Source organism: Erythrolamprus reginae, chromosome 2 (assembly GCF_031021105.1).
Source record: "Erythrolamprus reginae isolate rEryReg1 chromosome 2, rEryReg1.hap1, whole genome shotgun sequence".
NCBI classification, from domain to species: Eukaryota; Metazoa; Chordata; class Lepidosauria; order Squamata; family Dipsadidae; genus Erythrolamprus; species Erythrolamprus reginae.
Genome location: NC_091951.1, coordinates 153,396,262 through 153,412,360, shown reverse-complemented (window position 1 = coordinate 153,412,360; position 16,099 = coordinate 153,396,262).

Genomic DNA, 16,099 nt, shown 5'->3' with positions numbered 1-16,099 from the left:
GCAGTTTTCGTTCAGCTACTCATAACAAATACAAAGGTATTTGTAGTATTTATGAGTAGCGACTAAATTTTTGTTCCTGGAGTAGCGAGTAACTTGTTCCGGCCGAATCGGGATTTGGGTGACCTTGACGGCAACTCTTGTACATTGTAGACCAATCTATACGAATGGTCTGCAACGAGTTATTCTGAGATCCTTTGAAGAAAAAAGAAGAATGGAAATATAATACACTGCTCAAAAAAATAAAGGGAACACTTAAAAAACAGAATATAACTTCAAGTAAAGCAAACTTCTGTGAAATCAAACTGTCCACTTAGGAAGCAACACACAATCAATTTCACATGCTGTTGTGTAAATGGAATAGTTGTGGAAATGAAATATCCAGTGAGAATATTCATTCACATCTAGGACGTGTTATTTGAGTGTTCCCTTTATTTTTTTGAACAGTATATTAAAGGAAGGAGACACTTTTAAAACACGCATGACTTTTCTTTTTTTTTAGTTGCAAAGCTGTTTGGACCAATATGTTTTCTTGTTCTGCTGTTGTTTTGACAATAGGAGTTCATAAGTGCACCAGAGTGCCTTCCATTCCGTCCTAATGTTTCTCTTTTACTAGTATAATGTACATAAATATTATATCTCTGTATACCACCAATACCTATTCGACAAAACAAAACAAACAAATAAATAAATTGCATAAGGTACACACTATGTGAATAGACTATGTACAAGAGTTCTGATATTATTCATGTATGGATTTGTTTGTGGAAATGTCTGTATGGTGTGATTAAAGGGTCTACAGCAGTGAGATATTCAATGTTCTCATTGTTACAAGGTGGTTTTTTTTCATTTCCATAATTTTGCAAGGTAGGTTTATTTTTGTTAGAGGTATAAAATAACACAGTGAACATACATTTAAAAAATGGTTTAAATATCTGCTTAACAATCTCCCTCATCTCCAGTATAAGTGAGTGGGGAGTTTGCTTCCTGTTCCAATTCCTGGAAGATTGACATTTAGAGAAATCATCAATAGCTATGTTAGGTAGAAATAAATCATATTTACACACCATTCAAGAGAGACAATACAAAAGATAAGAAACAAAAATAGCAGAAAACATTTCCAGCAGCCAAAACTCAGATAAGGAGGGATTAACACCAGGCAAACAACAAAGCAGAAAACACATACCCTCATGAAAACTGGTAGGGCCAGCTACTGTATATAAACAGGGAGTGAACCCCACACTCAGTTTGCATTGATGTTATTACCTAATTAGATAATGAAACATCTGCAAGCCAATAACTATGCTCAGAAAACAGGAAGGACCCCACGGTTAAACTCTGAACTATAGACAATCTCTCCTGTTGGAACCTTGTCAATCCTACCCACAGCTCACAAAAATAATTTGCCTTTTATTAAAATACCTTGGAAAAGATGCCACTCGATTTCTTTTGATGATGGTGATGATGGTGGTGGTGGTGATGATAATAATGATTATTATTATTGCCAACATAAATTTGTCACCACTCTCCTACAAAGTCAATGCATATTGTGAAAAATAAAACTGGAAGGAAGAAAATGGTGACGGGAAATAGCATGTCAACTGCTTTGCATCCTAGAGGAGGCAGGATTCAAAGTAGGTCAGGGTCCCCACAGTTTTTGTGCAGTCTATAAAGGGCCTTATTCCTAAAATGACAGGGACTAGGCCCTTTAGGGAAAGTTTCAGCAGTTTCCTAGGGTAAAATTGGTGCATTTTTTATTGTTTATTGTTTTACCATAGAAAATAAAATGCAAAACATTCAAACAAACAAAATTTAACAAAAGCCTAACAGCAACAAAAGAAAAAAATAGTGTACTAGAAAAGAGAGGAAAAAGTCATCAATTAAATTTAACATTTAACATGTAGGATCCACCCTGGTGAAACTGATGCATTTTTATTTATATATTCCATTTCTATAGCTGCTCATTTAAATCCAATTTACTCTAGTCATTGGCAAGAGTTAAGACACTTCTCTTGCCCTGTAAAATTTCCCCAAATTCTAAAATTACTATGGGGCCATAACAGGAAACCTGGCAGGCTACATTTTGGCACTATGTTTCTAGTAGCATCATAAATAACATCTTATCAACATATTGGTTTTTATTTAATTATCACCTGTGAAGCTTCCCCATCTGATTTTTCCCCTCCAATGATTTTATTGGTTCTCACACAATTAAAAGCAAAGCCAAATAAGATAATCAAGTCTGTAAACAGTTTAAACAGTTAAAAACCACAATGACAAAAAGACAGCTGGAAAACTCTAAACTCACAATGCAGCCATGTAACAGACTTCATACTCTTATGGGATTCCTAGGCCTAATGGCAGAACTAAGTACAGTACAGTGGAACCCCGACATAAGAGCTGCTCTACTTAAGAGCAACTCGAGATAAGAGCTGGGAGGGGAGAGATATTTTTGTTCTACTTACAAGCCCAAATTCGAGATACAAGCGCCAAGGAGCTGTCTCCTGAAGCCAAACGCTAACTTCCGCGTTCGGCTTCAGGAGACAGCTGCGAAGCGGCGCACGTGTTTTAAAAGGTTGCAGCCGGCCTGGGGGGCTCGGGGGGGGGTGCTTGCAGCTTTCTTTCTTGCTCTTTTTCTTTCTCTCTTTTACCTTCCCTTCCTCTATTTCTTCTTTTCTTTCTCCTTCCCACCTTCTTCCCTCCCTCCCTCCCTTCACTCATTCCTCTCTTACTCTCCCCTTTCATAAGTTTCCTTCCTTCCTTCCTCTGTTCCTGTCCCTTCCCTTTCCTTCCTTCCTTCCCACCCTCCGTCCATTCATTCACCCATTCCTCTCTTGATCGCTTAAAGCCGGTCCCTGGTGCAAAAAGGGTTGGGGACCTCTGTCCTACAGGATTGGGTGGCAGAGAAGTTGAACATATGTAAATTTAAAAGTTTAAGAAAGTTTACAAGTTAAGTGAAAGAAACTTCATTATTCATTTATATGTACATGTACATTTCTTCATTAAAAACATGTCTTTCTGCATAATTTAGACTAACTTTGTGAGTTTTTTGAGGGCTGGAACCAATTAAAATTATTTACATTAATTCCTATGGGGAAAAGTCGTTCGAGATAAGAGCTGCTCGACTTAAGAGCCCAGGTCCGGAACGAATTAAACTCGTATCTCGAGGTACCACTGTATTACAAACTTCTCAGGGCTAATGGAGTTGGGGCTAATCTCCCTTTGTAGGGGATGATGTCGCAGAGGGCAAATGCCTCTGCAGAAATGGCTTCTTTCCTGGATCCAGCCAAATTGGATTGATGTAACCCACAACATGCCCCTCATGCCAGACCTGCTGAGATTTGACCTCTGACCTTTGTGCTCTTTGATCCTAGTCACTGATTCTCTCTTCATTTTCCTCCAAGATACCAGCTCAAATTATAACAGGTTTTATGTATGTTCGGGTTACCTTTGGATTATTTCTGAATAAGAGGGAAACTACTACTGATAGTCCTCCACTTATGACTAATTGAGCCCAGAATTACAGTTGTAATTTGTAAGTTTGTAAGTCATGCCAGTTATTAAATGAGTCATCACGTGACCAACCTGATTTTACAACTTTTCTGTGGTGGTCATTAAGCAGATCTGCAGTCATTAAACAAATCCATCATCCACAGTGGACTTTTTTTTTTTCTGGGAAGCAGAAGTAAACATTGGTTTCCTCAAAAAGCATAAAATTTCAATCACATGACTGCAGGACGCTGCAAACAGATGTAAATGCAGACCAGCTGCCAAGCCCTCGAAATGCAAACACGTGACCGTGAGTGGGGATGTAAGTACTTTGTTTTGGGCCCATCAAGAATTTTTTGCCTCTTCTTAAGAACCACTTAAGAACCCGAGCCCGGAAAAATTTCCCAGGAAATTTGAGAGTGGCATGAAGGCCCGGCCAGTTTCCTGCCATTTCCCCTGGGTTTCTTTCTCTGGCGCAGTGTATGGGAGGCAGCCTCACGCTGGGTGTATGCAAGTACTCTTCTTCACCACCTCAGAGTCCCCCCCTTTTTTTTAAGCCTTAAAGTTTTGCATTTTTAAAATTCTCCTCACCTCACCTTCTTCCTTCAAATTGCCAGGGCCTCCACAGAGAAAGCTCTTCCCTTGGGCCCAGCCAGATGGTATTGTTTAGTCAACGGGACCCAGAGAAGGCCAACTCTGTGGGACCTTATCGGTCACTGGGATTCATGCGGCAGAAGGTGGTCCCGGGGGTACTCTGGTCCAATGCCATGTAGGGCTTTAAAGGTCATGACCAACACTTTGAATTGTGACCGGAAACTGATCACAGTTCTGTGGTCTGTGTGCTTATTCTGCATCTGCCGCAAGGACCAGCCAGCTGATAAAAGGCGGGCCGGAGTTTGCGGTGGAGGCGGAGGCACTCGGTCAGTGCCGGCGGACATCCGGGCATGGGGAGAGCACACTAGGTGAGCATGATGAGACCAGGGGGTGGGGCGGTGACTCCTGGTATAAAAGGGACAGTTCACCGCTCACCACCCTCTTTTTTAAATGATCGCTGGCCCAGTTTGCAGACAAATCTGGGTGGGCAGCTTCTGAACGACTCCGACAGAGAAAAGGAATTTTTAAAAAGTTAAAAGTAATTACAAGAAATAAGGACAAGAAGACAGATTACATTGGTTTGCATGAACACCATGCCTTTCTATGTTTTCTGAATCTTGCAAACCGTATTTGCTTTCAGCAATTCATACATTATATTTTTTTCTCATCTCTCTTTCTGTCAGCCCTTCAGATAAGCTAGGTCAAAAAACAGACAGGCTGGGGATTTCAGCAATGGTACTTGATTGTTGTAGGATACAATCATATAACCTTGAAAGCCTGTCAAAGTGTCTCTCTGTCCCATCTTACACTAAACAAAGTCAACATGAGGTTATTTTGATTTTATCTTTCTTACATTTCTCCTATTTCTGTATTACAGTTTCTCTTGTCCAAGTTCCTTACTCTTACTCAAGGCTTACTCTTCCTTCCCCACCTAAATGGCACCTCAAACTTTCTCCAAGTTGAATAGTTGATTTAGAAACACCGAGGAGGAAAAAAAATCTAACACAAATTCTTGGATTGACTGGTTATCTCTTTCTTTAAACCCAAGAAGATGCTAGTTAGGTTCCTCTAATTTAGTTTTATTGGACTTCCTGCTTTGGGAGAATAATAAATTATTTCTGGGGCTTCCAGAAAGAACAATGATGGTCCTTTGATTTTCTCATTTGCATTTCTCACTCTTCAAAAGGGCCAGCAAGCTACATGATAGGAAAGAAAAAGGATCTGAAAATTAAAAATATTCTGATCACAAGATTCCAAGAGCCTTTATTTCGCTACCAAATGAGATCCTAAGGCTTCTGCACTACATGCTTGCTGTGACCGACTTTTCTTTTCTTAGATTGGCTTTGCTGTACCCTTGAAAAAGGATAACTGTGTGTGCAAATCTTCTTTGGGCTTTAAATTTTCCTCTGACAAAGTTAAACTGGATCCCTTCTTGATTTTCCTACTATTGTGATAGCACTGCTGAAGGTAACCGATTTGACTGTAAGGGATTTCAGTAGAAATAACTCTCCGCTCTGAGTCTTCGGAGAGGGGCGGCATACAAATCTAATAAATAATAATTTAAAAAATAGCTGCTGAATAAACTGTAGTTCTAAGATGCAGGTAAATATCAGGTGATATGTGTCAAATGCTGTTAGGTACTAATAGTGGCCTAATCAAGAACTGCAGATCTGCAGAAAAAGCAGTTGCTACCAATCTGCCTTCCTTTGAGAACCTGTATACTGCACGAGTCAAAAAGAGGGCTGTCAAAATATTTACAGACCCCCTTCACATCCTGGACACAAACTGCTTCAACTCCTACCCTCAAAACAATGCTATAGAGCACTGCACACCAGAACAACTAGACAAAAGAGCAGTTTTCTCCCAAACACCATCACTCTGCTAAACAAATAATTCCCTCAACACTATCAAACTATTTATTAAGTCTGCACTACTATTAATTTTCTCATTGTTCCTATCGACCATCTCCTCCTACTAAAGATTGTATGACTGTAACTTATAATGATTTATAATGACCGGTTCCTAATATGATTTGATTGCTTATTTGTACCTGGACTATCATTAAGTGTTGTACCTTATGATTCTTGACAAACATATCTACGGAGAGGGGCGGCATACAAATCTAATAAATAAATAAATAATAAATAAATGTTTTCTTTTATGTACGCTAAGACCATATGCACCAAGACAAATTCCTTGTGTGTCCAATCACTTGGCCAATAAAATTCTATTCTATTCTATTCTATTCTATTCTAAATGTATGTTTGAAATTTACCACTTAAGATGCCCTATAGAGGCTCACATTATTGAATTGCTCCTCTATACTGACCAGCCCACTATACTACTCAGACAAAATTGTATACACAAATATACACAGATATTTGTCAGGGAGAAAAATAAATTAAAACTTTCCCATCAAATTTCATAGAAATGCAGCCTTTCTTTAATGGAAAAAACATTCAATCATATCAGCTTTGTCCTGCAGATTAAAGATATCTGTTAGAGACACAAAGTCTGCATGTCACAAGAATAGACTCTATATATTTTAAGAGGTCTTGTAAAGTTGCAGACCAAAAGGATGTACTTAGTGGACTGGATAAAAAAGTCCTCATCTTGAACTGTGTCTTGTTAAATAAATGCCATAAATGTGCAAATTGTAAGTCTTCTTATAAATGTTACATTATGAATTGAGAAGTCAATAATTAATTACACATTATAAGTTAATGAACTGTGGATTATGAATTAATAAGGTTATTTAATGCTAGTCACAGTTCACTAAGGTTTTCAGAGGGAATGCCTTTAAGAACTCTCTGAGGAAATAAGTGATTACTTTTGACCAACAATATTGAAATATTCTGTTGAATTCAGTGTTTTGATGTAATTCAGGTTGTAATCTAGGGTTTGCTATTATTTGGATTCAGATCCTATATACTTTTTTTTTTAAACTAAAATTTCAAATCACAGAAGTAGAATTTAGGAATAAGACACTAACTGCAAATACTGTAGAGATGGAAGATATGATGATACTAAGATCTGGGTCAGAAAATCTGTAATTCAATGTTGTCATCTGTCATAAATTATCTGCACTGATTTTTTTGAGATAAGTAATATAAAATCATAGACTATGTTACATGCTTTGTATAATGTGGACCAACTTACAACATTATTGCAAGATTGCAGAATTTAATCAAAGACTCGCAGCATAATACAAGTGATAATCATCAAGAAAATTGAAGGCCACGATCCAGTCGTACAGAATAGTAAGGAAAATATAGACTGAATTTTTTCTCTATTGTTTTGTGAAAAAGACCTACATTTGTGAAATCCAGCAGGTTCTGACAGGTTCTGGAGAGCCGGCATCAGAAATTTTGAATAGTTCGGAGAACCGGCAAATACCACCTCTGGCTGCCCCAAGAGTGGGGTGGCAATGGAGATTTTGCAATATCCTTACCCCAGAATGGAGATTTTATTGATTTATTTGTTTGTTTGTTATTTGCTTATCTATCCATCGATCGATCGATCGATCGATCGATCGATCGATCGATCGATCCATCCATCCATCCATCCATCCATCCATCCATCTAGCTTTCTATTGGCCACCCTTCTCCAGTGGACTCAGGGTGGCGTACAAGGTAAATCAATGTAAAATTTCAAAACCCTAAGCATGAAAAAGCCATTCAAAGTAAAACAATACAAATTGAAAAATCCCGGACATTAAAAAACCATTCAACCAAAAGTCATACCGCAAGCATACTATCAGCTGCAGCAGAATGTTCACCAGCAAAGGGATGTTTTTAAAGCCTTTCAAAAGGCCAGCAGGGTGGGGACAACGCAAATCTCCAGGAGGAGCTGATTCCAGAGGGCCGGAGCCACCACGGAGAAGGCCCTTCCCCTCAGCCCCGCCTGTCAACACTGATTGGCTGATGGGACCTGGAGAAGGCCAACCATGTGAGATCTGACAGGCTGCTGGGATATATGAGGCAGGAGACGGTCCTGTAAATACTCTGGTCCTAAGCCTTGTAGGGCTTTATAGGTAATAATAATTTTAAATTGTTTCCCGAGACAAATCAGTAGACAATGCAGCTCACAGAGTGATGGTGATACATGTAATATACATGCAGTATTTTGCAGTATTCCTCCCCGGGAGTGGGGTGTGAATGGAGATTTTGCAGTATCCTTCTCCTGCTACATCCACCAAGCCATACCACACCCACTAAGCCACACCCACAGAATTGGTAGTAAAAAAAATTTGAATTTCACCACTGCTTAAAATGCATATATTTTAATACATATAACTAGCAGGCCTGGAGGGCATGAATTGTACATCTTTAATGGCCAAATTTTATTGAATGATATTTATTTATTTATTTGTTTGTTTGTTTGTTTGTTTGTTTGTTTGTTTATTTATTAAATTTGTATGCCACCCCTCTCTGCAGACTTGGGGCGGCTCACAACAGCAACAGAAAACAATATATAATACAAATTCAATAATTAGAAAGCTAAAAACCCATAATTAAAAAAAAACATGCACACAACATACCATACATAAACAGTATAGGCCTGGGGAAGATATTTCAGTTCCCCCATGCCTGACGGCAGAGGTGGGTTATATGCATGTTTTGATTGGATTGCTGAGTTGTGGGTTTTAACTGGGGTTATTGTTTTAATTTGTACTTGACTTTTTTATTGTTAACTGTATTTTTTTATATTGTTGTAAACCGTCCTGAGTTCTTCAGGATTGGGCAGCATAGAAGTCAAATAGATAGATGGATGGATGGATGGATAGATAGATAGGTAGATAAAATGCTGCCATTGAAATGTGTGAGGGAATGGGAAATCTGTCTGAAAATGGAAGGCTGCAGTCAACTACATCAAGAACCATCCTGGTTGAAGAAGATTGGCCTGGATTGTACACCAACTCCACAAGGCAACTGTTCCTTTAAATCATTCATCCCTTATTAAAACAGGCTGCAACCCATTGTTCCAGCTCTTTGTCAACTGCTGACAGCAGCATTAGGTGCATGTGAACAATGGTTGGCAAGACTATTATTAGTTGCTATGTACCAGGAGCATCCATAGTTAGGCTGGCTGGAGATAGATACTCATCTTAGCCCAGGACATCCAAAAGATTGAAAGGTGGCTTGAAGGAAAGAGACCTACTTCTGTTATGTCCTTGTGTTCATCCTCATAGAAGAATGTGTCAACTCTCTTAAAAACAACTTCCTGTGTCCAGCTGTACATCATGATTTTTTTTTTACTGGCACATAGTTGTGAGTATAGTGTTTGCCTCCAGCAAATTTAAATGCAATGCATACTTACATAGTGTGCATTCAGTTGCCTTCCTATAACTCTTGTATTGTCAAATAGGTTTTTTTTAAATTTGGAATCTATTCTTTTGGAATGCTGCTGTCAAACTAACAAGAGAGGTGCACATAACTCATAACTGCTATAGAGGATATAGTCCTATACTGTACTGAATTTTAACACCCACATCCCACATTATTATCAGATTTAAGTGAACATTTCGCCGCAGCAAGGAATAGTGGCAGATCTGTTAAAGATGACAAATGATAAGACGATGTGAGCTTCTCATCTATTTTTTGACAAACAAGAAAGAGGTTTTGATAGCTTCCTCTTCTTCAGGGTCAGGTTGTCCTTGTTCTCCATGCTCTTCTTTTAAAATTCATCTTAGATATAAAGTGGTTTAAGGAGTGTTGTACTCCATTTTTCATATCTGGACATCATTTTCAATCCTTACGTATGATTGTGGCATAAGGAAATTTGACAATTGCATTATAACAGAAACAGTCCCCAAAATATGGCTTTGCCATATTTGGCTATTAATATGAATATATGTGTAGCACACACACAGACACACCCACACACACACTGATTTCACTTAAAGCTGGGATGTGGAGGTGTAATATAACTCATCTAACTTTCAAAAGCTCAGATAGGAAGGAAGGAAGGAAGGAAGGAGGGAAAGAGGGAGGGAGAGAGGGAGGGAGGGAGGAAGGGAGGAAGGAGGGAAAGAGGGAGAGAGGGAGGGAAGGAGGAAGGAAGGAAGGAAGGAAGGAAGGAAGTTTCATAACTGGAGCCATGATTTATCCAGTTTTAGATTTAGAAAATTGTCAGGCGTATCCAATTACAAACTTCTCTAGGTTTTCAAGCTTGTAAACACCAGATTTCTACAATGTTACAATCAAGGTTACAGAAGGAAACAACCCCCCCCAACACCTCTATCCTTGTTGCATTTGTACAGTGCAATAGTCTATAAAGAGCAAAAATGAGCAAATGTATTAAATCCAGGTTCCGTTGTTGTTTTTGTGTGTGTGTGAATTCATACAATCAAATGTATCTTTATCTGAAATTGAAAAGAGGCCCTTGTGAATGAGTTAAACCTGCAGAAATGTAATCAAAATAAAGTTGTGATTTTATATATGGTAATATGGTCCTCAAAAGAGAAATATGAGAGAGCCTTTGAGGAAGGCAATGAATCTAATGGGAAAGAACCTCTCAACACACATTATGGTGATCTGTGAAGTTGAGCTACAGGTATTGCAAGATGTCAGAAGATTTTGGGAAAGGCATGTGTGCCATGTTTGAAACATTTTGTTCCATCTTTTTAAAATGAATATTTTTATCAGTTTCTCTGTTCTAGGCAGCATTTCAAAACTCTTGCTTCCTTCATCCCTTCTCTTCCAAAACAAGAAAACTTAATATTATTTCTGTACTCTGTATACAGTGATGTTACAAAAACATATTGAAATATGATCTGTAATACAACTAAATCCAGTACAGGTAGTCCTCAATGTTCAGCCATTTGTTTAGTGACCATTCAAAGTTCCAATGGCACTGTGTTTCATACTTATGATCATTGCAGCATCCCCATGTTAACGTGATCAAAATTCAGATACTTGGCAACTGCTATTTATTTATGACGGTTCCAGTGTCCCAAGATCATGTGATCAAATTTTTCAAATTTTTCAAAGTCAATGGGGAAGCCAGATTTACTTAGCAACCGTGCTACTAACCTAACTGTGTTACTAACTGCAGTGATTCACTTAACAGCTGTGGCAAGAAAGGTTGTAAAATGGGGCAACATTCACTTAAACAACTGTCTTGCTTAGCAGTGAAATTTTGGGCTCACCTGTGGTCATAAGTTGAAAACTCCTGCATGAACTTGCTCATCTGAGGAAAAAACTATAGGAATTCTTGCTAACAATACAAAGAATTTGAAAGGTATTCTGTTTGGATTCCAGAAATTGTTTCTAGACCAGTCCTACTAATGATCGTAGAGATTAAAAAAATAATTACTCAATTGAGTTCCAGGAAATGTCTGAATACCCCTTGAGAAAATTATGGAAAAATGAATGGTGTTGTTTTTCCCCCCTTAATTATTGTCTATCAGTATGGTCATGGAAGTTTATAATCCCCATCTTTTGAAAAAAAGATAGAGGAGTGATTCTGCTAAATATAGATTTCTTAACACTATGATTAAGTCTGCTGGTAAACATCATGTCAATCCTGAAGCTGACCTGACGGAAGCCATTTTGAAGCTTCAGTGTTGCCACACTGGAGCTGAGGGAGACGGAGCAGGGGAGAGAGATAGCTGGGATTTTGTAGCAAAAACAAAATGTGTTAAATCAGAGGCTGGAGGCCGATGAAGAGGATAACAGCTCTTTATTTAATAATCAGGAACATCTAAAGTGACCAGCTCGCAGGCAGGTAGCGACTTAAAAAACAAGCGGCCAAAACCGCACCTTATATACATTGTTACTAGCGCAGGGATTAGTGACAATGTTTCAAGACTTCGCGCTGGAGCTTCCTATTGGTTGAGCCCGGAGACTACTTATTGGTCGCGCCCAGGCTTCCCATTGGTTGCGCTAGCAGGCTTCTTATTGGTCGCCCTGCTCCAATCAGCGATCACATTTATTCTAACAACTTGCAAACATAACAAAATGCTTTCTCCTGGGAACCTGTTTTATTGTTGTTGTGAGCTGCCCCGAGTCTACGGAGAGGGGCGGCATACAAATCTAAATAATAATAATAATAATAATAATAATAATAATAACAACAACAACAACAACAACAACAACCAAGGATATTCTCACACCTGGTCGGAGAGAAAAGAAGTGATGTTACCAGGCAACCAGATGGCAACTTAATTGGACGATTGTGACTGATTGTTTGAGGAAGGGGGAAAACTTTTACTTTTGATTAGGTGAAAACCGCAGGAACTTTCAGAGTCGATTTTCACCAGAACTGTGCCAATATGATATAGCCAGTGTCGGGTTGCTACCCAGTACAGGCCACACTGCGCACCAATAGTGAAAATGGAGCTGTACACTCAGCTCTGCGTCTCCGGTGTGCGTGCGCACACGGCCCAGCTAGGTTTTGCTTCTGTGCATGCAGAATATTGATGCATTTGCATCTTCTGTGGTTGCAGAGGACAGATAATGAGATGATCCCATTTATATAACAGCCATGCCTGTGAGGACAGGCCAGCTTGAGACTGCTAAGCACGTCCTTCAATGTCTTCTACACCAGTGTTTCCCAACCTTGGCAACTGGAAGATATCTGGACTTCAACTCCCAGAATTCCCCAGCCAGCATTCGCTGACTGGGGAATTCTGGGAGTTGAAGTCCAGATATCTTCCAGTTGCCAAGGTTGGGAAACACTGTTTTACACAGAGACGTGTAATAGTTTGATTTCTTTTTATTATTTGGTCTTTTGGTTGTTTGGTTGTGTTGTGGTTGACTCGCTGCCATGCAAGACAGAACAGGTTGGTTGGTTTGTCAAACATGTACAAGATAGCAGGTATAGGTATAAACATAAACCAAACAAATATAGATAAATGAAGACAATAGAACAGTAGGACAGGGACGGTAGGCACGCTGGTGCACTTATGCATGCCCCTTATAGATCTCTTAGGAATGCAGTGAGGTCAATAGTAGACAATCTAAGGTTAAAGTTTTTGGGGTTTGGGAAGAAACCACAGAATTGGGTAGTGAATTCCAGGTATTATCTCTCTGTTTCTGCAGTCGAATTTGGAACGGTTTACATTAACTTTGTATCTATTGTGTACTCATGTATTGCTGTGGTTGAAGCTGAAGTAGTCATTGACAAGTAGGACCTTGTAGCAGATAATTTTAATGAACTACATTTAGATCAGTTGGAAGGCAATATAGTTCTAAGTTGTCTAAGCCCAAGATTTCAAGTCTGGCAGAATAAAGTATTCTGTTGCGAGTGGAAGAGTGGAGGACTCTTGTTGTGAAATATTTCTGGACTCTCTTGATTGTATTAATGTCCGATATGCAGTGTGGGTTCCAGACAGGTGAGCTGTATCCGAGAATTGGTCTAGCAAATGTTTTGTATACTCTAGTTAGCAGTGTAATATTGCCAGAGAAGAAGCTACACAAGATTAAATTGAGTACTCTTAGTGCCTTTTCGGCAATGTTGTTATAGTAGGCTTTGGCACTTAGATCATTAGATATGAGTACTCCAAGATCCTTGACAGAATGAGGGTCATCTACTGGGCCGTGTCCTCCAAGCTTGTATGTTGTGTTCTGATTCTTTTTTGCCAATGTGTAAGACAGAGCATTTGTTGGTTGAGATTTAAAGTAGCCATTTGTTTGACCATTCTGATACATAGTCAGTGAAGGGCTACAAAATTTTTACTATCACACTGTGGGTGTGGCTTATGCAGGACACCCTGCATTTTCTTTCAACATCTTTCAGTGCAAATTTGGTGCACTGGGGTGGAGCTCCATTTTTGCTACCCCACTGGGTTCACCCCCGACCGGGCAGTAGCCCACCCCGGTACATAGTCAATGACTTTTTGAAGAATCGTAGCATTTTCTGTGGTGTTAAATAGTTTGACATTGTCGGCGAAGAGAAAGCAGTTGATTATAATGTGATCACAAAGGTCATTTATGTAAAATATGAGGAGTCTAGGTCCTAGAACGCTACCTTGAGGCATGTTGATGTGGCTGATGGATTATAATCCCTCTATAATATTGTGCAAAGTGCTGTAGTTTATACAACTCACCAGAAGCTGATTAAGTGTAAGTAAATTTTGTAAATTCTGAAATAACATTGAACAGATATTTACATTTTATAAATTAGTACCAAATAAATACCGATTTTTAATTAGCTTTATATAGAGAGTTTATTAATGGTTATTATAACATTTTTTAATACTATCCCAGCTTGTATTTTATTGCTTGCATTAGCAGCCATATAAAACTTATAACTGTAATGTTTACAATGTTATGGTAGTAATATTAAATTTCAGTTGCTGAAATGATTGCTCTCGTTCTGTTTGTGTAATTTTCTGACTTTTTTTTGCTGGTCTGTGACTGAAATAAAGATTGTTATATTACTTTTAGTATCGTCATAAAATGCACACACATAGAGAGACAGAAGTACACAGACATAAGGTTGCTTATTCCACTTTTTGACTTGACCAATTTCTAAAGTAACAATCACCATGGTAAATCAGTGAGATTTTAGATACACCATTAATGAAATATTATTTCTTTTGAAAGTGTATAGGGGCAGTTCTAGAAAAAAATTCTACCATGATTATTATTAACAATTTTTTAAATTTACAAATTATGGAGAGTAGAAATAATGAATAAACATAAATCAAAGCGTCACAAGAAGACAACAGGAAAATGAATCAACAAAGATACAAGCGCTGGCCAGTCCAAACAACTCACACAGAGAATTCTCCAGGTGCAGGTGTTATGTCAACCCAGCCTTGGCATGGCACCACAATATCCCTATGATGTCCTCCTTTTGTGGGCAATTTAACCTATTTCTCAGGCCGAAGTCTTCATGTGGAGTTAGAGAGTTCAGCCTGACACAACACAAGGGAGGATGGGAGGGTTACTAGACACAGCCAAAGATTCCTTTACAAAAGATTCAAGGATGATCACCAAACAGAGGTGGGTTCCTCCCAGTTCAGACTGGTTCTATAGAACTGCTAGTAAATTAGTGGCCTGGGTCGTTGGAACTGGCCACGCTCCTGAGCGGTTTTCTTGACAGCACCGTAGGTGCCGCCATCTTGTTTTTTGCTTCTGCACATGCTCATAAGCTTTTTAAAAGTTCTGTGCATGCGCAGAGTGTCCTTTCTGAGAAGCGATGGGTGCGCATGTGTGAGCAAAGCAAGCACATGTGCAAAATGTGCACTTCCATCGCAATGTGAACCAGTGAGGAAGGTAAATAGAACCCACCCCTGTCACTGAACAAAAAATTAAATCCTGTGAAATAAGATTGAAAAGGGGGGTTAGAAGATAACCCGGGGGTGGGTTAGAAGAGCTGGGGTGGCGGCAGGTAGAGTGCTGTACTGCAGGCTACTGAAGCTGACTGTAGATCTGTAGGTCAGCGGTTCAAATCTCATCACCGGCTCAAGGTTGACTCAGCCTTCCATCCTTCCGAGGTGGGTAAAATGAGGACCCGGATTGTGGGGGCAATAGGCTGGCTCTGTTAAAAAGTGCTACTGCTAACATGTTGTAAGCCGCCCTGAGTCTAAGGAGAAGGGTGGCATAAAAATCAAATAACTAAATAAATAAAATAAGAAGGAATTTGATTTATGGAATTTTGTGAGATGTTTCAATCAATAGGACATGGTATCCATCTGAAGCCACCTACCATCAGTTTCCGAAACCTACCCTGGAGAAAGATTGCAACTACCAGAATCCAGATGGAATCCATATTATCCAATGGTATCAAGGACTGCAGAGATTTTATCTATCAGGCTGAGCAACATCTCCTTCCCCCAAGCCAGACAGAAATAAATTCAATACTTAGATTTCAGTTGCCATCACTTTGGGCACATGTACAATGAAAACATAGTAATAGTACTGGTTTGTGACATCATTCACCCACTCCCAATTCAGGAAGAAAAAAAATAGTCCTTAAAAAACACCAGACATCTGGTGCACCTTATTTGATCAAACAGTCACTGAAGTGATACCTAGATTAAAGTGAAGATTTGCAATACAAAGAAAAG